Source organism: Monodelphis domestica, chromosome 1 (assembly GCF_027887165.1).
Source record: "Monodelphis domestica isolate mMonDom1 chromosome 1, mMonDom1.pri, whole genome shotgun sequence".
In the NCBI taxonomy this organism is placed as follows: Eukaryota; Metazoa; Chordata; class Mammalia; order Didelphimorphia; family Didelphidae; genus Monodelphis; species Monodelphis domestica.
In genome coordinates this window covers 702,326,661-702,352,556 of record NC_077227.1, presented here as the reverse complement: position 1 = coordinate 702,352,556, position 25,896 = coordinate 702,326,661, and the positions used below count along the sequence as shown (strand labels likewise).

The 25,896-nt window shown below is 38.3% G+C and overlaps 1 long non-coding RNA gene across 2 annotated transcripts in view; it reads left to right on the top strand.

The window, feature by feature from the left end:
- Positions 1 to 23,538, top strand: part of LOC130456294 (uncharacterized) — a 33,194-nt gene extending 9,656 nt beyond the window's left edge. The window contains exons 2-4 of one of the 2 annotated variants that reach the window (XR_008914929.1): positions 16,647 to 16,784; positions 22,197 to 22,260; positions 23,116 to 23,538. This is a non-coding gene — a long non-coding RNA (uncharacterized LOC130456294). Of the gene's footprint in view, positions 1 to 16,646; positions 17,077 to 22,196; positions 22,261 to 23,115 lie in introns of those variants that run through there. The other variant, XR_008914928.1, reaches the window with a different exon arrangement.
- Positions 23,539 to 25,896: the final 2,358 nt, after the last annotated feature.

The window sequence follows — 25,896 nt, the reverse complement described above, 5'->3', positions numbered from 1 at the left end:
TTCTGATATGGGATTATTTAAGAATTCTATTTCTTCTTCTGTTAGTCTAGGCAGTTTGTATTTTTGTATATATTCATCCATATCACCTAAATTGCTGTATTTATTGCCATATAATTGGGCAAAGTAATTTTTAATGATTGCCTTAATTTCCTCTTCATCGGAGGTGATGACCCCCTTTTCATCTTTGATGCTGTTAATTTGCTTTTCTTCCTTCCTTTTTTAAATTAGATTGACCAGTACTTTGTCTATTTTGTTTGTTTTTTCAAAGTACCAGCTTCTTGTCTTATTTATTAAATCAATAGTTCTATCACTTTCTATTTTATTAATTTCTCCCTTAATTTTTAGGATTTCTAGTTTGGTTTTCTGCTGGGGTTTTTTAATTTGATCACTTTCGAGTTTTTTATTTGCATTTCCAATTGATTGATCTCTGCTCTCCCTAGTTTGTTCATATATGCACTCAGGGATATGAATTTACCTCTGATTACCGCTTTGGCTGCATCCCAAAAGGTTTGGAAGGATGTTTCGCCATAGTCATTTTCCTCGATGAAATTATTATTTATTTCTAGGATTTCTTCTCTAAACGATTTTGGAGTATCATATTGTTTAGTTTCCAATTAGTTTTTGATTTGGTTTTCCATGTACCATTACTGATTGTTATTTTTATTGCCTTGTAGTCTGAAAAGGCTGCATTTATTATTTCTGCTTTTCTGCATTTGTGTGCCATGTTTCTGTGACCTAATGTATGGTCAATCTTTGTGAATGTGCCATGTGGTGCTGAGAAGAAGGTGTATTCCTTTTTATCCCTATTTATTTTTCTCCATATGTCTATTAATTCTAATTTTTCTAAGACTTCATTCACTTCTTTTGCCTCTTTCTTATTTATTTTTTGATTTGATTTATCTAAATTTGATAATGGTTGGTTTAAGTCTCCCACTAATATGGTTTTACTGTCTATTTCTTCCTTCAATTCTCCTAGTTTCTCCATTAGAAATTTGGGTGCTATTTTATTTGGTGCATACATGTTGATTAGTGATATTTCCTCATTATCTAAAGTCCCTTTTAACAAAATATAATTACCTTCCCTATCCCTTTTGATCAGGTCTATTTTTGCTTTGGCTTTATCAGATATCGTGATTACCACTCCTGCCTTCTTTCTGTCAGCTGAGGCCCAGAAGATCTTACTTCATCCTTTAATTCTGACCTTGTGGGTATCAACCCGCCTCATGTGTGTTTCTTGAAGACAACATATGGTAGGGTTTTAGATTCTAACCCATTCTGCTATTCATCTATGTTTTATGGGTGAGTTCATCCCATTCACATTCAAAGTAATGATTGTGACTTGTGAATTCTCTGGCATTTTGATATCCTTCCCTAATTCTAACCTTTCTTCTTCAGCTCTACCTTTTAGTCCAGTGATTTACTTCAAATCAGTCCCCCTTGTACCCTCCCTTGATATGTTTCCCTTTCTAGTCCGTCCCTTTTTGTTCCCTCCCCCTCCCCCCTCTTCTTCCCCCCTTTTTTGTGTTCCCTCCCCACTATCCCCCTTGGTTTTCCCTTCTCCCTTCCCTTGTTGGGTAAGATAGAATTCAAGATCCCAATGGATCTGGATGTTCTTCCCTCTCAGAGTTGATTTCCCTGAGATTAAGGTTTAAAGTAAAAACTCTCTTCCTCTCCTTCTTATAGGAGTTTTCTTCCCCTCCCCTTCCCCTGTGAATCTTTGTGTGAGAAAGATTATTCTATTTGGTCTTTCTTTTCCCCCTATTTACACATTACATTTTACCCACATGTTAGTATACATAGATTGATATAAATGTAGTCCTTATAGAAGAGAGTTTGAGTAAAAGAAAAAGATAACATTTTTCTCCTTTTCCCTTTCCTTCATATTTACCTTTTCAGGTATTCCATGCTCTTTGTTTTTTGATATTGAACTGTCCACAGAGCTCTGGTCTTTTCTTTGCAAAAACTTGGAAATCTTCTATTTTTTTGAATGCCCATACTTTCCCTTGGAAGTATATAGTCAGTTTTGCTGGATAGCTGATTCTTGGTTGAAGACCCAGCTCTCTTGCCTTTCTGAAAATAATGTTCCATGCCTTATGGTCATTCAGAGTAGAACTTGCAAGGTCTTGTGTGACCCTGATTGGCATTCCTTTATATCTAATTTGTCTTTTTCTGGCTTCTTGTAGGATTTTTTCTTTTGTTTGAAAGCTTTGGAATTTGGCAATTACATTCTTGGGAGTTGGGAGTTGTCTTTTGAGGATTTAGTATAGAGGGTGTTCTGTGAGCTCTGTCAGTGGCTGTATTGCCCCCTTGTTCTAGAATCTCTGGGCAATTTTCTTTGATTATATCTTGTATTACGATGTCATGTTTGCTGTTTATTTCTGGCTTTTCTGGAAGTCCAATTATTCTTAAATTATCTCTTCTTCCTCTATTTTCCATGTCTGTCACCTTGTCAGTGAGATATTTTATGTTCTCTTCTAATTTCTTGGTCTTTTGGCTTTGCTTTATTAATTCTTGCTCATTGTCTTCGAGTTGCCTAATTCTGACCTTTAAAGCCTGGTTTTCCTTTTCAATTTGGTCAAATTGGTTTTGTAGATGCGTGAATTTCTTTTGCATTATTTCCCACTTTTCCTCCCAGAGGGCTTCCATCTTTTTGATCCTTTCCAATTCAGATTCTTCATGGGTTTGTGGAGAGTTTCCATTTCCTTTGGAAGGTTTCGGAGCATTTGCTTGTGATTCCTCTTCTATCTCCTCTGTATTTTGTATTTTAAGTTGCCCCCTTCTTCTTGTTTTACTTGGAATTTTGGGGCTTTTGTGCTTCTGTGGAGTTTGCCATCTCTATCTGAGTGGGGAGGACTGGCTTTTCTTATCTCTGTCTGGTGTTCAGAGGTTTTAGCCCTAAGCAGCTTGTCCATTCTATGCAGTTATTGTTCTGTCTTCCCAGGGAAGCCAGGAATTGCTGGTGTTTCCGTGTTACTGCCCTCCTCAGTTCCCTCCTGATGCTTCTCCATTGCCTTACTTCCACGCTCGCTCTCGGCCTGGCTTGGCCCTTTCCATGGGGTGTTTGTTTCTGTGCCTTAGCCAGCCAGGAGAGCCAGTACTCTGAGGGGTGAGGGGCTGTGGCTTCCTGGAGCTCTGAGGGCTCCTGATAAGATTAACTTTCTCTGGGTTGAACTGAGTATGCCCTGAGGCAGGGACCTTCCGTGAGACTCAGATGGAAGGATCTGGTCAGGGGGGCTACAGGCTCCTCCTGTCTCTCTCTGTTTCCCTGCTGTCTGGGTGCCCCTCGACTGGGTCAGATTGTTTCCAGGATGAGGCCTTCAGCTCCGAGGCCCTTTTGCCAGCCCTGAGGGTTACTGTTGTTTCAGAAGACCCTGCTCTCTGAGGGGGGAGGGGCCATGTCTCCCAGGAGCTCTGAGGGCTGGTGATAGGATTAACCTCAGACTGAGTATGCCCTGAGGCAGGGACCTTCGATGAGACTCAGATGGAAGGATCTGGTCAGGGGGCTGCAGGCTCCTCCTGTCTCTTTCTGTTTCCCTGCTGTCTGGGTGCCCCCTCGACTGGGTCAGGTTGTTTTCAGGAAGAGGCCTTCAGGATAGTTGGCCCTGAGACTCTGAGGTTCCCTCTGCTGCCTTGGACTCAGCACTCTGGGTTGGGGGGATGGGTCCTGGGACCTTCCTTCTGCCTACCCCTTAGGTCCGAGTGATCTTGGGTTCTGGCTTTTGGGGGGGCGTACCTTTTGATCCTGGTCCAGGTCCAGGTCCAGGAAGAGGATTCCCGGGGTCTATGCTGTTGTTTGTTTTGAATTTCGGTGCCTTAGGAGCATATAGTTTGAGTTCGGTAGGGAAGGATTTCCAGAGATCTGAACTTTAGCTTTCTCTAAGCCGCCATCTTGACCGGAAGTCTTTAGCATCAATTCTAAGACAAAGGTAAGGATTTAATAAAAAAAAAATCTAGTCCAAACCACTAATTTCATGGATGAAGCTGAATAGTATGCTGAATAGAATACTGGATATGGAGCCAGGAAGACCTTGATAGAAATCTTGCCCCATATTGTTAGTGTTAATTCTTGGCAAATCATTTACCCTTTCTGAGGGTCCATTTCCTCATCTGCAAGATGGGATACTAATAACATCTATCTCAGAGTTGTTGCAAAGATCAGATGAAATAATATTTGTAATTCACTTAGCATAGTGCCTGGCACATAGTGGGTGCTATATAAATATTATATTATTAGTATTTTATTATGTGATAAGATAATGCTTTCCAGGAATGGGGAGATAATCCAAGCAAAAACGTGGAGTCTGGAGAATGACCAAAATTTGACCAAAATATTAGGCTATTTCTCATCTTTCTGTTTGTTCAAACAGGAAGGCTGTGAACTGATTTCAACTAGGTTTAAAGATCCCTACCATGTGCAGGGATACAAAGACAAAAAAAGATTTACCTGAAAGATCTCATATCCTTCTGAAGAGTCATGATATGAAAGAGTCACCCAGAAGGTAGAAGGGTCTTGAAGTGTAGGGAAGGGAGTAGGAGAAATCTAAGAATAGAAGGCTTTCGTTTTAGTTTTTAGTAAAGTAGAAGTCATTAAGAGGGAGGGTGATGAAGAAAGCTGAGGAGCGGAGCTTTGGAAGAGTTCCTGGATGGGGTAGGGTGAGTTTTATCCATAAATCAAGAATCAAATAATCTCTGTGAATCAGTGAGCTCCGAGTTAGATTAGAGAATATCAAATCATAGTTAACAGAGTTCAAATAATTCTTTCTTTCTCCAACAGCATTCAGTTGCACTCCAGTAGAAGCAGAGATGGTAGTGGATCATGGAAGAAACCAGAAAAGATTCCCTAAGAAGATGACTAACCAAATATTAATATCCATTGGTCAGTGTGCCTCTTTTCTCATATCTATAAAATCTTTGTGAGAATAATCTATACAAATGGGAAAGGCATACTTGATAAAGACAGAAAAAGAGAATAGTTCCATTCCCAAATGATTTTCTTCATCAAGTCAGATCATCAAAATTGAAGAGCATATTTAAGATCCTGATGCTCTTACTATTTCTTGACTATGAATTTCTTAAAAAGCATTAGATTTTGCTAGAGCAAAATGTTACCATAAAGACTTCCCACCAATGAAGTATCTTTCATGTGTGTGTTCAAAGCATCCAAAGATTTCTTTTTTTCTTTTCTTTAACAAAAATAACTCTTGCCTTCCATCTTAGAATCAATACTATGTATTGGTTCCAAGGCAGATGATTAGTAAGGAGTAGGTAATGGGGGTAAAGTGACTTGCCCAGGGTCACACAGCTGGGAAGTGTCTGAGGCCAGATTTGAACCCAGCATCTCCCATCTCTAGGCCTGGCTCTCAGTCTACCAAGCTACTTAGCTGTCACCACATTCAATATTTCTTGATGTAAAAAATAGATAATTTTTTCAATTGCTACTGATTGTTTATGTTAAATGAGTTGTGAAACAAGAAGACTGATGCTGATGAAAGATATTTGTCACAGTTAGGGATGATATTCACCATTAATTCATGTGGGAAAAGATTACTCTAGAGATTCTGGGGTTCTTTTCCTGGGGTTCATGATTATTTTGGTTCCTGCATAGATTTCTTGGGATTCATACATTTGGATAACAAAATAATTACACATTTATTTTTACTAACCATTGATTTCCTTTGCAATCATATATTTTTCATATTTAAAAACATAATTCTAAAAGAGGTCCATAGACTTCACTAGGATACTATCAAAGAGGAGTTTGATAACCCACAAAAACTAAGAACCCCTGCTTTATAAGATGACATTTCTATAAGTTCCTATTTTGCAAATCACATCGTATTAATTCTATTAGTCCTTAGAACACTGCAGAACCTCTTAATGACATTCAAAATCACTCGAGTTCTGCCAAAGTATCAAGACAAGAAAAAACAGTAGATTAATTAATGCCTATTGTGCAGATTATAATATGTAATTTTGATGGAAGATCCATAGAATTGATTCATATATCTACCTGGATGGACATGGAAATGGATCCAGAATTGGAGAGGAAGAGGAAAGCATGTTCTATTCTTGTTGGGAACTGGTTCTTAATGACTCCAAGCTCCTCTCTGAAACAAAACCCCATTTTTTAACATGGTCATATTTCAGTGATTCTATAGAGCTGTGAGTCATGTAATTAAGGCCATAGTTTTCCCAAATAGTGATGGAGAAGTATATGGGGGAGAGTATGAGCAGGATGCAGGGAAAGAGGCATAAAAGATAACACTGAGGAGAAGCATGCTCTAAAGAGGAAATGAAATCTACATGTAATGAGAAAATCAAGGTGACTAGGCTAGTAGATTGGGAAACAACATAGGGGTTTGCTTACATCCGTTGCAAACATATTTTATCAAGGTCAATTTTGTTTGTCTTGTGGAAAAGAGGATAATTAGAGTATAGAAGATAACACAATTAGGAGGCTTCAGAACTGGTTGATGGGCAGATCCAGTTATCTTTCATGATTAGTGCTCAATTTGGAAGGAAGCCTTCAGTGAGGTGCTCTAGGATTTGTCCTTGTCCTTATCCTATTTAGCATAGTTAAAGTCATTATCAAATTAAGTCAGTAAGCATTTATTAAGGGCTTGCTGTATTCCAGGCACTAGGATAAACACTGGGGGTACAGAGAAAGGCAAAAGACAGTTCTGGATTTCAAGGAGCTCGGTTTAATGGGAGAAGACAGTATAATAAATGATACAGAGTTGGGAGAGATAACCAATACAGCAGAAAAGCAAGTAAGATGCAAAAGGACTTCAATAATCTATGTCTGGTACAATATTTTGGGGTGCGGTATGAGAGGGTTTTTTTGCTCATGATTTCAACGCTGTAAGGATTTATTGATAAGGAAAATCTCCCTATTGGTGCAGATTGGCACTTTTTCTACAACTTTATAGTCTTAGAGAGTTGCCAAAAGGTCCAGTTCAGAGGAAGGATTGAAACCCAATTGCAGTTCCTGGTATGAAAATTTAAAAAGATAAATGTTTTATTCTTTTTTATATTTTTAATTTTATTTTTATATTGTTTTATTCTTGAATTCTGGAAACTTTGAAAGTAATGTGAACTAGTTGATAGCAAATTGCACTTGGACTCTATAATCTGGGTTGGGATCTTGCCTCAGATATTTACTAGCTGTGCCACCTTGGCAAGTCACTTACCCTTGCTAAACCTCATTTCTAAAATGAGAAGGGGCTAGACTCAATGATGCCTTCTAGCTCTAAATTGATAATCCTAGGATAGGAAACAGAACTAAACAACAGTTTATTTGAGAAAATGTCTGGTGTTTAAATCCAATAGGACTCAGTAGTTTGATATGGCAGTCAGGGACTTAAATAGCATTGAGAGTCATGGTTTCCAAGAATAAGGAAGGAATGGTCCCACTTTATGTTGCCTTATTGAGATCATATGTGGCTTAGTATTTTTAGTTAAAGGATTTTGATTAAGTGGAGAAAATGAGATAAAGGATTTGAAGTGCTATATGTGTAAATCATTAATTTTATTAATAAAATTGAAATTAAGTTCAGGCTCAGAAAGAGGATAGGACTTACATAAGGTCATATAGCTGGTTAGTGCCAAAGATGGAACTGGAATCTAATTTTCCTGCCTTTCCATCTAAGGCATATTCCTCTTATTCCCCTATGTCAGACTGCCTTTTACCTCTTTTCCACATATCCACCCATGCAGGCACCTCCATGAAGACTGAACACCTCTAAATCTTCTTCCCCCTCCAATGGAAAATCACATCATACTCCTCATCTTAAAAACCTCAAGAGGGAAAGAGGAATAATGAAAAATGAATTGTTAACTGCTATTCGTTTTAAAATTTTGCTAAAGATAGCATTGCCGATAAGATCCATTTAATTAGATAAATTTATTTATATATGGATATTTGAGTCCTCTAAAAATATTATGCTCTCCTTTTATGGCATAAAATAATACTAGTAACTGACGCAGTGGGAATAGACAGCTGTGGTGTTGTTGTGGAAGGGTCGGGGACTAAGGGGGACTTGGATTCTATTCCTAGATCACCAATGAACTTTCTATGTTATCTTGAGCAAAGCATTTCATCTCTCTGGAACTCAGTTTCTTTATCTGCAAAATAGAGATAACCTGACAACTGAAGCTGGTATAAGACAAACAATAATGGGTAGTAAAGAAGGGCTTACTATATAAATATACTATACTATATAAATGTAAGTTATTACTATTATGTCTCATTCCTTCAGTGTCCTAACTTGCTTCCTTCCCAAGGGACAGATCAGTCTAGCAATGCTATTCAAGTAATTATTCTAATGTGTTATAGTAGAAGATCTGGGGGCTCTGGGTTCTATTCTGAGCTTGCCCTCTAACTGGGTGATCTCTGTTAAATCACTTAACCTCTTGGTGTCTAGTTTCCTCATCTGTAAGATGGGAATAATATCTTTATCATCATCCTAATAGTTTTGAGAATGAAGATAAAATGAGATGATAAATGGAAATGGGTTTCAAAAATATAAAAAGATCTGGACAAATGCAAAGCACTAATATTAATCTTTTAACTTCCATTAGATTGGCTGTCTGACTTTTGCTTAGGATATCTTCCAGTGATTCCAACAGTTTACAATTTCATTGGGGCTGCTACTCTCTTCACTAATGTGGATCATAACTCTTGCAAACTTTATAATTTCAAGTTATTATGACCAAAAAGTTAATCATCAGGGGGTGAGTTACCAATATTTAACAAGCTTTTAAAATTCTTTTATTAATTTAATTAAATATTTGCCAGTTAAATGTAAACATTTTTAATTTTTTTTTTAAATTTGAGATCTATATTCTTCCTTTCTCACCCCCTTAAGGGAAGCATTTTGATTTTGATTATACATGTGAGGTCATGTAAAAATATTTCCATATTCACCCATGTTGCAAAATAAAACACAAACAAAATAAAACAAACAAAAAAGTAAACACACATTTCTATCTGCATTCAGAGTCCATCAGTTCTTTCTCTGGAGGTGGATATCTTTCATCATGGGACCTTTGCAATTGTTTTGGATTATGGTCTTGAGCAGAATAGCTAAGTCTTTCATAGGTGATCATCCTTACAATATTGATACTAGGCATAATGTTCTCCTAGTTCTACTCACTTCACCTTGTATGAGTTAATTTCAGTATTCTCAGGTTTTTCCAAAGCTATCCCCCTCATCATTTATTATAGCATAATAGTATTCCATCACAATCATATCCCAGAACTTGTTTAGCCATTCCCCAACTGATAGGCATCTTCTCAATTTCTAATTCTTTGCAAGCACAAAAAGAGTTGCTTTATTTTTGTACAAATAGGACCTTTTCCTGTTTTCTTTGATCTCTTTGGGATACAGAATTAATTGTGGTATTGCTAGGTCAAAGGGTACATACAGTTTTATAGCTCCTTGGATGTAATTCCAAATTATTGTCCAAAATGATTGAACAAGTTCACAATTCTACCAACAGTGCATCAGTATCCCAATTTTTCCACATTCCTTTCAACCTTTGTCTTTTTCCTTTTCTGTCATATTAGCATCTCTGATATGATATGAGATGATATCTTCAAGACGTTTTACTTTGCATTTCTCTAATCAGTAATAATTTAGAGCATTTTTCATGTCACTATTGATAGCTTTGTTTTCTTCTTAAAACTACTTGCTCATATCCTTTGACCATTTATCAATTGGGGAATGGCTCTTATTTTTATACATTTGTCTTAATTGAGACCTTTATTAGAGAAACTTGCTGCAAATTCTACTCCCCTGACAACAAATAAATTTTGTTTTCCTTCTAATTTTGGTTGCATTAGTTTGTGCAAAAGCCTTTTATTTTTTAAACCCTTACCTTCCATCTTGGAATCAATACTGTGTATTGGCTCCAAGGCAGAAGAGTGGTAAGGGCTAGGCAATGGGGGTCAAGTGACTTGCCCAGGGTCACACAGCTGGGAAGTGTCTGAGGCCAGATTTGAACCTAGGATCTCCTGTCTCTAGGCCTGGCTTTCAATCCACTGAGCTACCCAGCTGCCCCGCAAAAGCCTTTTAATTCCAAATAATCAAAACTCTTTATTTTACTTCCTGTAATCTCCTGTGTTTTGTTTGGTCATAAATTCTTCCCTTATCCATAGATCTGACAAATACATTTTTCCATGCTTCCCTAATTTACTTATGATATCACTTTTTATGTATAAATCATTCATCCATTTTGATCTCGTCTTGGTATAGGTATAAAATACTAGTTCATACCTAGTTTTTGCTAAACTGCTATCCAGTTTTCCTAGAAATTTTGGTCAAATATTGAGTTTTCCCCCCAAACCTTAGATTCTGAGGTTTATCAAACACTAGATTACTATGGTCATTTACTATTGTGTATTGTGTACCTAATTTATTCCACTGATCCACCAGTCTATTTCATAGACAGTACCAGATTGTTTTGATGAAATCTGGAATTTCTAGGCCACCTTCCTTAACATTTTTTCATTGATTCCCTTGATATTCTTAACCTTTTTTTTCCAGATGAATTTCATCATGATTTTTTTATTTATCTACAAAGTCATTCTTTGGTGGTTTAATTGGTATGACACTGAAGGTAAATTAAATAAATTAATTTAGGTAGAGAGTCATTTTTATTATGTTGGCTTGGTCTACCTATGAGTAATTCATGTTTCTCTAATTATTTAGATCTATTTTTATTAGTGTGAAAAGCATTTTGTAATTGTGTTTATATAATCTCTGGGTTTGCCTTGGCAGGCTGACTCTCAGATATTTTGTATTGTCTACAATTACTTTAAATGGAATTTTTCTTTCTATGTCTGCTTGCTGGGTTTTGTTTGTTGATAAAGAAATGCTGATAATTTATGTGGGTTTTTTATCCTGCAACTTTGCTGAATTGTTACAACTAGTTTTTTTAGTTGATTCTCTAGGGATATCTAAGTATGCCATTATATCATCTACAAAGAGTGATAATTTCCCCCCCTTATTGCTTACTTTTATGTTTTTCTTATCTAATTGTTTTAGCTAGCATTTCTCATACTATATTGAATAATAGTGGTTATAAAGGACATCCTTGCATCACTCCTGATCTTAATGGGAAGGCTTTAAGTTTATTCTCATTAGAAATAATGCTTATCTTTAGTTTCTTATCTTTGACAATATCACTAGTAATTCTGTATCCCAAACAGATAAAGAAAGCAAGGAAAGGACTTTTTTGTGCAAAAATAGTACTTATCATTTTAATTAAGGCTCATTTAATTCCTTTGCTTTTTAGTCTTTTTAATTAGAATCTTTGTTGCCTTTTGTAAACAGTTTTTTTCTGCATATATCAGTATAATCATAGGACTTTTGTTGTTATTGCTATTGACATGATAAATTATGCTGTTAGTTTTCCTAATATTAAACCAGCCTTGTATTACTGTTTTATATTTTTTGAAATATTCAACCATTTCATTTAGATTTTCAGTTTTACTGGCATATAATTGGACAAAATAACTTAATAATTGCTTTAATTTAATCTTCATGGGTAGTGCATTTACCCTCTAAAATTTTTAATATTAGTAATTTGGTTTTCTTTTATCTTTTTTAAATCAAATTAATCAATAGTTTAAATATTTCATTCTTTCTCCATAAAACCAACTCCTAGTTTTACTTATTAGTTCAATGGTATTATTTTTATCTTCAATTTTTAAATCTCTCCATTGATTTTTAGGATTATTGCTTATGTTTATTTAAGGGTTTCTAATTTGTTCTTTTCCATTTTTTAGTTGCATGCCTAATTTATTTATCTTCTCTTCCTCTCTTTTATTGATGTACACCTTTAGAGATATACATTTTGTCCTAAGTATTGCTTTGGCTATAACTCACACATTTTGAAACATCACATTTTTGTCATTCTCTTTAATGAAATTATTCACTAGTTTAATATCTTGTTCTTTAGGATTAGATTATTTAGTTTCCAATTAGTTTTTAATTTATGATAGCACAGCCCATTTTTAAATGGAAAATTTATTGCATTAAGGTCTGAAAGGAATTCATTTAATATTTCTGCTTTGCTACATTTGATTATGTGAATTTCTATGAACTCATACATGGTCAATTTTTGTGAAGGTGCCATGTATAGCTGAGAATTTCTCTTCTGATTTTTTCTATTCTTATTCATTTTTCTCTAGAGGTCTATCATTTCTTTTCTAAGATTTTATTCATCTTCTTGACTACTTTCTTATTTATTTTATGATTAGATTTATGTAGCCTTGAGACAGAATAGTTGAGGTTCCCTACTAATATAGTTTTAATATCTATTTCTTCCTGTAATTCATTTAACTTTTCCTTTAAGAATTTGGCTGCTATGCCATTTCGTACTTGCATATTTAGTACTAATATTACTTCATTGTCTATGATTCATTTTACCAAGATGTACTTTCCCTGCTTGTTCCTTTTGAGCAGGACTACTTTTGTTTTTATTTTGTCTGAGATCATGATTACTACCCCTGACTTTTTTTTTTTAACTTCAGCCAAAGTATAAATAGATTCTGATTTGGCCCTTCACTTTAATTCTGTGTGTGTCTCTGTGTTTCAAGTGTGTTCCTTGTAACCATGATTTGGGTTTCTAATTCATTCTGCTATCTGCTTCTCTTTTATGGGTGAGCTCATCCTTTTCACATTCTCAGTGGTCATTACCAACTATTCATTTCCTTCCATCCTATTTTTCTTTTATCCTTCTTTCCTTTATAAAAAAAAATGTTGTTCTTCCTCTCAAGTTTGTTTTGATTCTGATCACTTTCTTTTTTTCTCTGTCCTCTCTTTTATCACCCTTTCTCTTATCACCTTCCCCTTCTACTTCCTTGTTGGGTTAGATAGATTTCTATTACTAACTGTGCATATATATGTATATATACACATACCAACTCCTATATATTTTTATGTACATATGTCCATTTTGAACCAATTTTGATGTGTGAGATTCTAACCTTGCTCACCCTTCTACTATTTTCCTCTCCACTGAACAGCTTTCTGGCACACCTCTTTTCCCCTCTATTCTTTTTTGAACTGCAGTTTTTGTAGCTAATTTTGGGGGTTCTGAAGTCTTCGGTGCTGCCAAAGTGGTGAGATCTTGGGAGGGGTCTAGTCATTGCTCTCTTGATCTTTACATCTGTACTCTGTTCCTAACAACAGAAGGACCCCTAATCCCTTTGAATTGGAATTGGCACTGTTCCTCAAGACCTCTTCTCCCTTGGGACCAGAAATGATACCATTCCTCAGGAATTCTACTTTCTCCTGACCAAGAGTGCTGCTCTCTGCTCTTGAACTATGACTCAGAAATGGGTATAGATAAAGGACTCCTTAAACTGTGTCTCTTCCTGCACCCAGTACTAGTCGATGGGTCCCCTGGAATTTCTTTCTGTCCAGTTGCCAGGTCCCTTTACTCTTTCTAACTTGAGAGCTTCCAAAGCTATTGGTCTTCTTTGCATCACCTAGTTCTACTCTGGGTATTTCATCCACATGAGCTCCAGGCCAGCCTCCTTCCCACTTTGTGAGAACACAGATTTCTCTTTCTGACCTCCTCTGTTGTTCAGAGCTGGAAAATGTCTCACTTTGACCTTTTGCTGTCTCTGTCACTCCAGAATTTGACTTGAGATGTGATTTAACTTGTTTGGAGGGGAATATTGGGAGATCTTGGCTTTCTCTACTCCACCATCTTGGCTCTGCCTCCGGAAGTCTGATGGTCTTTTTCTTCATGGCTTTTAAAGTCCTTCAAAACCTGGTCCTTTCCCACATTTAGTGGCTTCTTATATCCTACCCCTCTCCAGGTACTCCCTGATCCATTGACTCTGGCCTCCTTGCTGTTTCTTGTACAAGATACTCCACCTCTTAGCTCAGAAAATTTATCTCTTACTGTCCCCGTCCCTGAAATATTTTCCCTCTTAAATCTCTGCCTTCTGATTTACCTGGATTCCTTCAACTCTCTGCTAAAATCTCACCTACTCAGGGCAAGTAAGTGCCTCAGTGGATTGAGAGGAAAGCCCAGAAATGGGAGGTCCTGGGTTCAGATATGGCCTCAGACACTTCCTAGGTGTGTGACGCTGGGCAAATCACTTAACCTCCACTGCCTAACCTTTAGCAATCTTTGGTCCTAGAACAATATTCAGCATTGATTCCAAGATGGAAGGTAAGGGTTTAAAAAAAATTAAATCTTACCTTCAGCAAGAAGCCTTTCTTACTCCTTCATAATCCCAGGAGGCCTCCCTGGCTCCCCAGATTAACTCCAATGTATCAGTGTGTTATCTTGGATGTATCCAATATGTCATGTTTGTACATAATTGTTTATATGTTGTCTCCACTATTAGATTGTGAGTTCCTTGATGGTAGGGACTGGTTTTTGCATTTTTTTTTTGTGGTAATTTCTGGGCTTAATCCACAGGTACATAGTAGGTGCTTAGTAAATGCTAATTGTCATGACTTGACTTCTCTGAACTTAACCCTTCCTTAGACAGTAGATCCATACTTGAAGACTTTCTAGCTTGGTAAAGTCCAGTAACCTGGACTGGCTGCTCAGAGCTTTGCCTCAGGCTACTGATGGAAATTGCTGTGGTTTTGTTAGTGGGAGGGCTCTTTCTCCTTGAGGCATTCTTTTTTTTTTAAAATATATTTTATTTGATCATTTCCAAGCATTATTCGTTAAAGACATAGATCATTTTCTTTTCCTCCCCCCCACCCCCCATAGCCGACGCGTAAATCTACTGGGCATTACATGTTTTCTTGATTTGAACCCATTGCTTTGTTGATAATATTCGCATTAGAGTATTCATTTAGAGTCTCTCCTCTGTCATGTCCCCTCAACCGCTGTATTCTGGCAGTTGCTTTTCCTCGGTGTTTCCACTCCCATAGTTTATCCTTTGCTTATGAATAGTGTTTTTTTCTCCTGGATCCCTGCAAATTGTTCAGGGACATTACACCGCCATTAATGGAGACGTCCATTACGTTCGTTTGTACCACAGTGTATTAGTCTCTGTGTACAATGTTCTCCTGGTTCTGCTCCTCTCGCTCCTTGAGGCATTCTTCTACTCAATTGTCACCAAACATTTCAGAGAATCTTGCTGCTGTGTTGCTGTCATGTGGGACCTGCCTTTATAGTATCCCATCTCTTCTTGGGGCCTGGAGAGTCAGAGATAATCAATTATACTTTGAGAAATGTAGACCAGACTCTGAGGTTGATCTCTCTACTTCTCTCATTCCTAACCCCGTTTTTTTTACTACCATGGTGACTTTGGGTAAAACCTTTTATCTACAAATTTATCATCTATACAATAAGAAAGTTGGATTAGCAGCTCTTTGAAAATATCCCTTGCAGCTTTAAATAACATAAATTTTACTGAGGGTTAGAGAGAAATGACTTGTCCAAGGTCATACCCCCAACTAATTTGGAGTTTGCAATTGTCCTTTTTATTCTTAAAGATGAAACAACTCTTTTTAGGGTTGCTTGTGGTTGATATGAACTAAAATGACAAGAAAAAATTCAAGTATTTCTTATGTATTCCCATAATCCATCATTTAAAAACTTCAGTCTGAAGGATAAATTGTATTTTTCCTTTGGGAGAAAGGCTCTCTAACATACAAAAAATGATTTCTCCCAAGATGCTTAAAATATTTCTCTCTTTTTGTCTCTGTCTCTGTCTCCATCTCCGTCTCTCTCTCTCTCTCTCTCTCTCTCTCTCTCTCTCTCTCTCTCTCTCTCTCTCTCTCTCTCTCTCTCTCTCTCTCTCTCTCTTTCTCTCTCTCTCTCTCTTACTCTCTTTTACTCTCTTTCTCTTTCTCCCTCACTCCTTCCCCACCCTTTTCTTTCCTTCCCAACCTTTCTTTCTCTCTTCCCCCTCTCTGCTTCTCTTTCCCTTCTTCCCTCCCTCTCTTTTCTCTGTCTCTTTCCTTCTTTTTCCTCTCCCTTTCCCTCTTCTCTTTCCCCTCCTCTCTCTCACCTGCTCCTCCAAGTTTCTGAGATTTGACGTCTCAGTTTCCTCCATGATTATCTCCAAAAGTTGGCCCCTCCACCTTCAGGATGTCACCAGCTGCAGGGTAGGATTCTCCTCTACTGTTCTATTTGGGCTCTAGGTGGAGGAGGACCACAAAGAGAAGGTTAGTGGTTGTTCTAGATGTGATTGACATTTTGAGATCATACCTTTTGTGATTTAAAAACAGTCTGGAATAATGTTTGGAGAGTAGGTCTCAAAGTCAGGAAGATCTGCATGCAAATCCTTCTGAAACACACTGGCATCTTGATGCTGGACAAATACCAAGTTCTCAACACTCTAGATACTACTAATCAGTCTATTAGATGTTTACAATGTCCTTGGCACTACATTAAAACTAATTGCAAGAACAATTGCTAATCTGAATTGGCAGAGGGCATTTTCTTACTGGGAGTTCCTTATGCCAATGAAATCTGAGCCAAAAAATAAATATAGAAGTCATGGTTCATTATTGTCTGAGTGTGTGGGCTAGTCTAAAGGATTATGTATGCCAGAGGGGGAGTTTTATACTATGTCTACACTAGTAAAGTGAAATGGATAGTTGAGGTACTTATCCAGGGAATTTAATTTCTCTTTTGATGTTATATTTATGTTTTAGTATCTGGAATACCAGTGATGTCACCATGTGGACACTCTTTGGAATGGCACAGGTGGAAACCTTTCTCTGCCACTTGGAGATGACTTTATAAGCAACTCTGTTCACAAAAAAATCATCCCCTGGAGCCCAAGCCTTCTGGTAATGAATGTTCCCACACTTGATTTGACTGGACTTCCTTCTGATGTCATAGAATCTACTCTGATTGGCTCTTAACTGTCATACCTTCAAGAACTTAGATGGCTTCTAAGGAGTATGCTGGATAGATCTCAATGGAGTGGCTTGGGAGAGCTGATTGTTAAAATTCAGAGTGAATATTTGTAGCTGAAAAATCAGCAAATGTTACAAACTGAGACTTGATTTGTTGTGTTGTTGTGTTTGGAATTTCAAAAGTGACAGAGAAAATGAAAACACTGCAGATTAACTTTAAAAATGTTTCTGCATGAATTAATTTCTAGAGAGTTGGTTTGTCAACATTTACCACTACAACAGCCCCTTAGCCATAATGAAATACCTCTGCAAGATGTAAGAGGAAGACAAGTGTTAGCTCAAACTGCATCCACATCCTCCTTTTCACTTTCTTCAGACCATGAGCTTATGTATGAGTAGCCGTTGGCCACATGCACCATAACTATAATTAAATGGGAAATTAGATGGCTTAGATGGAAATTTAGGGGGGGGGAAAGGATCCTCTTGAGTCATTAAATGGGAAGGAGGGTTTATCCGGAGAGATTTTTTTTCCTCACTTAAATTCTGGATCTTCTATAATATGAAAGGAGTTTGTATGGCATTGAATCTGTCCAAAATAATCAGTGCTAATGTATTGAAAGAAAAAGAGGGAAATGTGAATTAAGAAGCCATGAGTTCTAGTCTCATACTGGCATTGACATAAACTAATTATAAGACATAAGCAAGCCATCTCCCTTCTCAGGACCTTAGTATCCACCTCAATAAATGAGAGTTATATAATCCCTACAGGTTTTCCAGGTCTAAAAGTTTGGTGATTCTAAGACTCTAAAATCCTTTAGTGGAAGACTTGTGTAATGTTGTTTGTCATCATCATCATCATCATCACCATCATCACTAGCGCTTACATAATTCTCTAAAGTTTGAAAACACTATCCAAATATTACTTTTTATCTTCCCAACAATCTTGAGGTATAGTTACTAATTTTGTCCCCATTTTGTGTGACTTGCATAAAGGTAAGAGAAAGAGACAAGATTTGAATTCAGGTCTTCTGATAAAAAAATTGTGTTCTTCATGCCTCTTCACATCTCCAAATATGAATGGTGGGGGAGGAGTGTTCTAAACATGCCTGAAAATGACAAGAATAAACACATTCTGTACTTCATATTGTTTTCTGTCAGAGGGAACAATGTGATTAGATCTGTGTTCTGACCAAGGATTTTGCATCAAATATAGCATAAATGTGACTTTAATATAAGCTACAAAAGCAGGACTAAAATCACTGAGCATTCTCATTGTAATTATAATGGTAAAATGATGCTCATATGCCTGTTAGCATGGGATAAACTGATGGCCAGAAATGTGCTCATTCTTCTGATGAACTTAGCTTTGGATATTCATTGCCTTCTTATTAACTCATCCTCCTCTCCCCTCTGATTGGAGGGCTGGAGGATGGTTCACTAAAGTCCTCCCCAAACTTTCTATTATGGCAGACTGGGACTGGGGCTTTTTAGGCCACTCTCTTCTTTCCCTCAGCAGTTTTTCTTGGCTAGGACTCCATAGAACACAATACTCTCATGCCAGCTGCCCTGTCCCTCTCCCTCCTTTCCAGCTTCCTTTTTCTGTGTTGTCTTCCACCATTAGACTGTAAGCTCATTGAGGGCAGGGACTGTTTTTCTTATTTGTATACCCAGCATGAAGCACAGTGCCTGCTACATTAATTGGCATTAATTGAATTGAATTAAGTTGTGTAATAGGTGTAAATGACTTTCATGCATCAAGCAAGGTATCCCAATGTCCAACGAGGCTCATAAAAATAAAATTCAAGAGGGCTATACATGTAAATCAAATGGACATAATAGTTATGACCCTCAAACATATGAATAATAATAATAATTTGATTTGTCCTTTTAGAATTAAAAGGTCTTTTGAGAATAAGTTTCGATGGCCTGAGGAAGTCTGAGATGATGGAGTCTTTTCTTCTCACTAAATTTCCCTGTATCAAGTAGACACATTCAAAATGATCATATTTCCCATAAAGCTGCCTCAAAGTCCCTCAAATCCAGGAAGACCTGGGATCAAGTCCCACGTCTTCCCCATACCAGCTGTGTGAACCTGTCAACTCATGATTTTCCTATAAGACTGTAAGTTGTAGCAAATGGGCTGCCCTATATGGATAGAAGGAGATTCCTCATGTAGGAATTCTATGAAATTGATCATAGGTAAAGTCTCTATTTTCCTTCTGTCAAGATCTCTAATTGGTACTCAGTAAATGTTGACTTTAAATAAATTTTTGTTAGAATATATGTAGAGTTTGGGTTTTGGAATTAGAATACCTGAATTTGAGTTCTGACTCTGCCTTCCATTTTTTTCTACATGACCTTAGTCAAGTCACTTAAAATCTCTGGTGCTTGATTTCCTACAATGGTAAAAAGAATGAAAAAAAGAAAAAGCAAACTGTTAGATGGATAAATGGATGGATTGATATATAGATAGATAGATGAAGCATTTGTTAAGTCCTATGTGCCAGGCACTGCTCTAAGTACTAAGGGTCCAATACAAAGAAACAAGTTAGTCCCTGACCTCAAGGAGCTAACATTTTAATGTCAGTTGAACAAAATACTCTGTATAGTCTGACGACTTTATTTTATTTATTCATTCATTCATTCATTCATTCATTCATTCATTCATTCATTCATTCATTCATTTATTTATTTTTATAACACTCTTACCTTCTGTCTTAGAATCAATACTGTATATTGGTTCTAAGGCAGAAGAGTGGTAAGGGCTAGAAAATGGGGGTCAAGTGACTTGCCCAGGGTCACACAGCTAGGAAGTGTCTGAGTCCATATTTGAACCCAGAACCTCCCATCTCTGGGCCTGGCTCTCAATCCATTGAGCAACCCAGCTGCCCCCCAACAACTTTAAATCAAAACTTCCAGGGGCACTAGGTATCTTGATGGATTGAGTGCTGTCAGGCCTAGTGACGGGAGGTCCTGGGTTTAAATTTGGCCTCAGACATGTCTAGCTATATAACCCTGAGCATATTACGTAGCCCCCATTGCCTAGCCCTTGCTGCTCTTCTGCCTTGGAACCAATACAGAATATTGATTCTAAGATGGAAGGTAAGGGTTAGAAAAATCCCAAAGCTTCCAAAATGAAGTAGATTCCTTTTCCCCAGGATTCCATACATTTTCCAAAGAACTTTGCTCCAACATAACTCTTCTTGCAATGAATTAAATTCATCTTTCTCATAGCATCCTTGAAGGCTAGGGTTTTGGGGAAAGTATTATTAATCCAATTTTACATATGAGGAAACTGAGTCTCCTCACAGTGATATATATATATATATATATATATATATATATATATATAAAAGTAGCAAGAGTTGGAGAAGGTTTTGTCCTCCTTCAAATATAAGCTCAGCATACTTTATAGTATATATTATTAATTATTAATGTTATATATATTAACATGTAATTATTTATTAACATAGTATATTATACATTGTACTAAGCCTCAACAACACCTCATCCTGGTCTTAAAGCCCAGTCATGTCCAAAGAAAGCAGGTTTTTTTCCAACCCTTTTCTCTGTCTTGGAGCCCTTTGGCAGGCTGGTGAAGCCTCTGAGTCCCTTCAGGGGCTCATATTTTAAGATGTAAAAATAAAACATATAGGCTCACAAAGGAAAGCACTTTTATCTAAATATACTTATCAAGATATATTTGTTTTTAAAAAGCACACAAATTGGAGGACGCCAGGCTAAGGAGAGCCTCTGGTTTAAGTGTTTGCTTTGGCAAGGCCTCCAAAAGGTCACAGGTGAGTAATATTCCCCCTACCGCCCTCTCCCACCCTCTGAAGGAAGAGCTGAGCCCTGAAGTATGTCAGGGTTCATTGGGGAGCAGATGGAACCCAAGTGGGTCCTACCTCCGACTTCTCTCCTGGCAGCTTGTTTCAGCTTTTGGCTCCTTGCTCACACATTCCTATGAGCTTGCTGCCAGCTCGTTTCCCCAAAGGGTTGCTCATTGGTGAGAAACTAGGGATTCTTCCTTATCTCGCCAGAACAGGATGTGTCCTGTAAACCGTGTCCAAAAGGTTTCAAAGCCTAGTAGATGATGAGCTAGCAAGTTTGGGCAAAGGCAAAGCAATCGCACAGTATCTGACTACAGAGTTTTGTCTTGGAGCCTAGTAAACACACACACAGCAGCTCTTCCCACCTCTTCCCCATCCCCTCTGCTGGCATCTCTAAACATGTCCCTGGCCTTTCCTGGTTGGGATGTGGGTCCAAAGGGAGATCCCCGAGCACTGAGCAGCCAAGGTGAAAGTGGGAAATGACATGGGTGAATTCCTGCCCTGTGCGGAATGTTTCCGGCTATTCTCTCCCATTCTCTGTTTTTTATTTGTTGTCTAGAAAGCAGTGTTGGGAGAATTTTTATTGCTCTATCCTTAGAATCTCTGAGCTGAAGGGCCTGATTCAGCATTCACTGGAAGGGACCTTAGAACACAGGGCAGTAAGTAGAGTGCTGGGCCTGGTGTCAGGGAAACTCATCTTGACTTCAGATCTGGCCTCCAGCACTTGGATTAGCTGGGTGACTGTGGGCAAGTCATGTAACCCTGTTAGCCTCAGTCTCCTCATCTGTAAAATGAACTGGGGAAAAAAATGGCAACCCACTGTAGTATCGTTGCTAAGAAAACTCCAAATGGGATTACTATGAGTTAGATGTGTCAGCGAAAGGAATAAGAATTCAGAGTATCATGGCTGGGAGGGAGATTCAGTAGCGTTTAGACTGAGCCATTCTATAATGGAAGAATTGGAAGATGGTTCTTAGAACAGGGGTTCTTAACTTATTTTGGGTTAAGAACCCCTTTGGTAATCTGGTGAAGCCAATATACCCTGTCTCAGAATTATTTCATTTTAAAAATTCTTCATCAAAGGAAGTGCTAAATGTCAGTTAGAGGCTAGTGAAAATAGAGATGACTCCCCCCTCTCCCTGCCTTATCCAGGTTTACAGATCCCCTGAAGTCTCCCTATAGACCCCAACATGGCACCAGGTTGAAAATCCCTTCCATAGAATGTCAAAGCGAGCATCTTCCCTGTGTTGATCCATTTCCAGTTAATCCTGTTTATATTTTGTAGGTCCATAGGTGTTGGCATGTCATCTCCTCCTTTAGGTTGTGAGCTCTTTGAGGTTGAGAACAGTTCCTGCCTTCTTTGTCACTCTAGCATTCAGCATCCTGCCTGGCATACTTAGTTTTTGTTTAGTTGTTATTCAGTCCTCTGTGATGCTTCATGATTCCTTTGGGGGAAACCCCTTTGGAGTTTTCTTGGTAAGACACTGGAGTGATTTGTTAATTCTTTTTCCAGCTCATTTTACAGATGAGGAAACTGAGGCAAATTGGGTGAAGTGACTTGCCCAGGAAGACAGCTAGTAAGTATCTGGAGCTGGATAAAAAACTCAGGTTGACAAATCTTCCTGATTCTAAATGTGGCACTCTATCCACTGTACCATCTAGCCACGCATAATAGGTGCTTAATGAATGCCTGACTGAGCAACTGGCCTCTCAGAACCCAGAACATCAGAGATGGGTAGTACCTAGGAAACATTCTAGTCCAAGTCCCTTTATTATTCCAGATAGTGGTAACTGAAGTCTAGAAAAGCTTGAAACCTAAGGCTTCCTGACTATAGCTGCCATTTCTAGAGTGGGGATCCATTACCTAAAACAAGTCAAGAAAGCCTCAGGAAATCAGGACTTAGAGGATGGCAAATCACATTGCTTCTCACCTCTTAGACCCTAGTTCCTGCACTTTTAAAATGAAGGCATTAGGGGGCAGCTGGGTGGCTCAGTGGATGGAGAATCAGGCCTAGAGATGGGAGGTCCTGGGTTCAAATCAGACACTTCCCAGCTGTGTGACCCTGGGCAAGTCACTTAACCCCCTTACCTAAACTAGCCCTTACCACTCTTCTGCCTTGGAGGCAATACACAGTATTGACTCCAAGATGGAAGGTAAGGGTTTAAAAAAAAATGAAGGCATTAGACAAACCTTTGCTTCTAAAATTCTGTAAGTATAAGAGTACCTTAATAGGATTTGCAGGCATATTTCTCCAAGTTCCTCAATAATATTTAGAAGGGAAAGCAGCATGACCTTGGTGTTCAGGCTGGGATAGGGGCTTATTCCAACATTTACTTGCTTTGTAATTTTGGGAAAGCCTCTTCCCTTCTTTGGGGTCATTTTTCTTATCTGTAAAATGGGGACAATAATATTGTACAACTTAACTCCTCAGGTCATTGGCAGGTTGATAAATTAAAAAGTGCTAAGAAGTTGTGAGCTGAGAAGCTTGGAAAGAATGCAAACTCCTCTTCCAATTCTATAGATAGAATGCCATGGACATATGGGTGCTGGGAAAGCCCTAAGAGGATTATTTTTTGACTCCTGTGTTCCTGGGAAAGAAGGACCACAAAACCAAGTCTACTTGTCTTTCTACTCCAGTTACTGATAAAGGTGTGAAGATTCACAAGGAAAACTCCAACAGGGAAGTCATATACTAACATCTCAGCACCAGGTACTGAAGAGTTTCTCCTACCAGCCGTTGGAACTTTTAATGAGTGGTTGGCAACTTTTTAATGGACACTGTACAGAAAAATCTTTGTGGTGTTTGCCGTGGCTGAGGACTTAGGATGCAATAAAACATGGTCGGCTAACCAAATGGTGGCGTGGTGTGCTTTCCTTGGGGGGAAAATAAATAAATAAAAATTCAACTGGACTTCTAGCAAGCAGTATCTGTGGTATGTTTGTGTTTGTGTGTGGGTGTGGGTGTGGGTGGAGGGAGTGTTGTTAGAAAGGTGCTAGCCTATCCTTTTCTCTAGACCTCTTCAGCTTCTTTTATTCCCATAGTTCTTTCCCAGGGTAGTCCTAATAGTTCTTCCTCTCTCATTCTCTCCCTCCCTGCCTCTCCCTTTTCCTTCCTTCCTTCCTTCCTTCCTTCCTTCCTTCCTTCCTTCGTTCCTTCCTTCGTTCCTTCCTTCGTTCCTTCCTTCGTTCCTTCCTTCGTTCCTTCCTTCCTTCCTTCCTTCCTTCCTTCCTTCCTTCCTTCGTTCCTTCCTTCGTTCCTTCCTTCCTTCGTTCCTTCCTTCCTTCCTTCCTTCCTTCCTTCCTTCCTTCGTTCCTTCCTTCCTTCCTTCCTTCCTTCCTTCCTTCGTTCCTTCCTTCCTTCCTTCCTTCGTTCCTTCGTTCCTTCCTTCCTTCCTTCCTTCCTTCCTTCCTTCCTTCCTTCCTTCCTTCCTTCCTTCGTTCCTTCGTTCCTTCCTTCCTTCCTTCCTTCCTTCCTTCCTTCCTTCCTTCCTTCCTTCCTTCCTTCCTTCCTTCCTTCCTTCCTTCCCTAATAACAGTTTTTCCACCTCTTCTCCTGTGTAATCTTCATTGACAAAATACTGTAGTATATCCATGCCAGTCATTCGTCTATGCAGTTGAAAATTTTAATTCTTTGAAAGCTAAGGTATTCCATCATATATATGTACACATATTCACATACATACACATACATATACCTTGGTCTATCCTCTAGGGTTCTATGTGTCTATAGATATGTAGCTAAAACACTAATGACCCATGCAAGAAAAACCAAGGAGACCAAGAAAACCCGTTGTCTAGCCTTGGCAGGTAAGTGGTCAGCCCCGTATCAGTACAGCATAATTTGGACAGTCTCTACAGATGGTCAGTGACCTGAACTTAAAATTGAATAGGAAGAAGAGAAGGAGCTAGATGGCCAGTGCTCACAAACGTGAGCTTCTTCCTAAAACAAAACCCATTTGGGCCTGAATTTTGAGCCAATGGTCTTCTAGTCATCCTCTACAGATGTGACGTACGAACATTACTGTCCCCCTCTCTTAGAAAAGGCAGTGGACATCCAGGGAGGGTAAGGAGTTATATGGATTAAAAGTAGCCTAGCAGAGCCTGGGACTAGGTAACAAGGTGGTGCAGGGAAAAGAGCCCTGAATCTGGAGTGAGAAAGACCAGTTTATATTCAGTCTCAGACCCTTCTCAGTATGCAACCCTGGACAAGTCATGTGATGTCTCTGAGCCTCAGTGTCTTCCTCTGTAAAATGGGGATAACAAAGGAACCTAGTATTGTAGTTGGCATCAAGTGAGAGAATGATATTTGCAAAATGCTTTGCGAACCTTGCAATGCTATAGGAACATTTGCCGTTAGGTCTTCTGATGGCAAATGGAGCACTCATTCGAAGACTTCAGAAGTAGAAGCCATCGCTTAAACAAGAGGCATTGTGGGCTAGTACTGATTTAATAACACTTTGAAGTTTATGATGAAAGGGATACCCTCCAATATGCCTTCCAGGGGAGAGTGAACAGTTACAATCATTTGGCAATGTTACAACTATGATTGCACAATAAATACAATTTGCCCACCTTCCAGAGCAGGATTCTGAGGCTTAGACAGGGGAGATGCTCTGCTTAGTATAAAGGGAGGGGATTTAAACAGATACAAATCAAGTTGGTTAGTAGCAGAGCAAAAAGTTGAACTCAAGAGTTTTTTTTTTTTTACACAGTTGAGAACATTTCTGTATCTTAAAATAAAGAACTTTGGCAACATTGTCTTATATCACGTGAAGAAGGAAAGAAGGAAGAGAGGAAGGAAATGAGCATTCATTAAATGTCTACTATGTATCAGTGATTGTACTAATGACGTTAAAATGTTCTCATTTTATCCTCAAAACAACATCAGAAAGTAGGTTATTTTCTCCATTTTACAGTTAAGGAAACTGAGGCAGACAAAGGTGAAGTATCTTTCCCAGGGTCACACAACTAGTAAATGTCTGAGGCTGATTTTGAATGCAGGTCTTCTGGAATCCAGAGTAGGCATTCTGTCTAGTGCTTTGACTAACTGCCTAGGTGCTATTACTAAGATAAAGAAACGGAGCTTTTATTATGACAGTTAAAGATATAATAAATCTTCATTATCACAGATAAAGAAACTGAGGCTCAGGAAGTTTCCATGACTTGCCCCAATTCACCCAGCTAGTAAGCACCTGAAGTGAGATTTGAACCC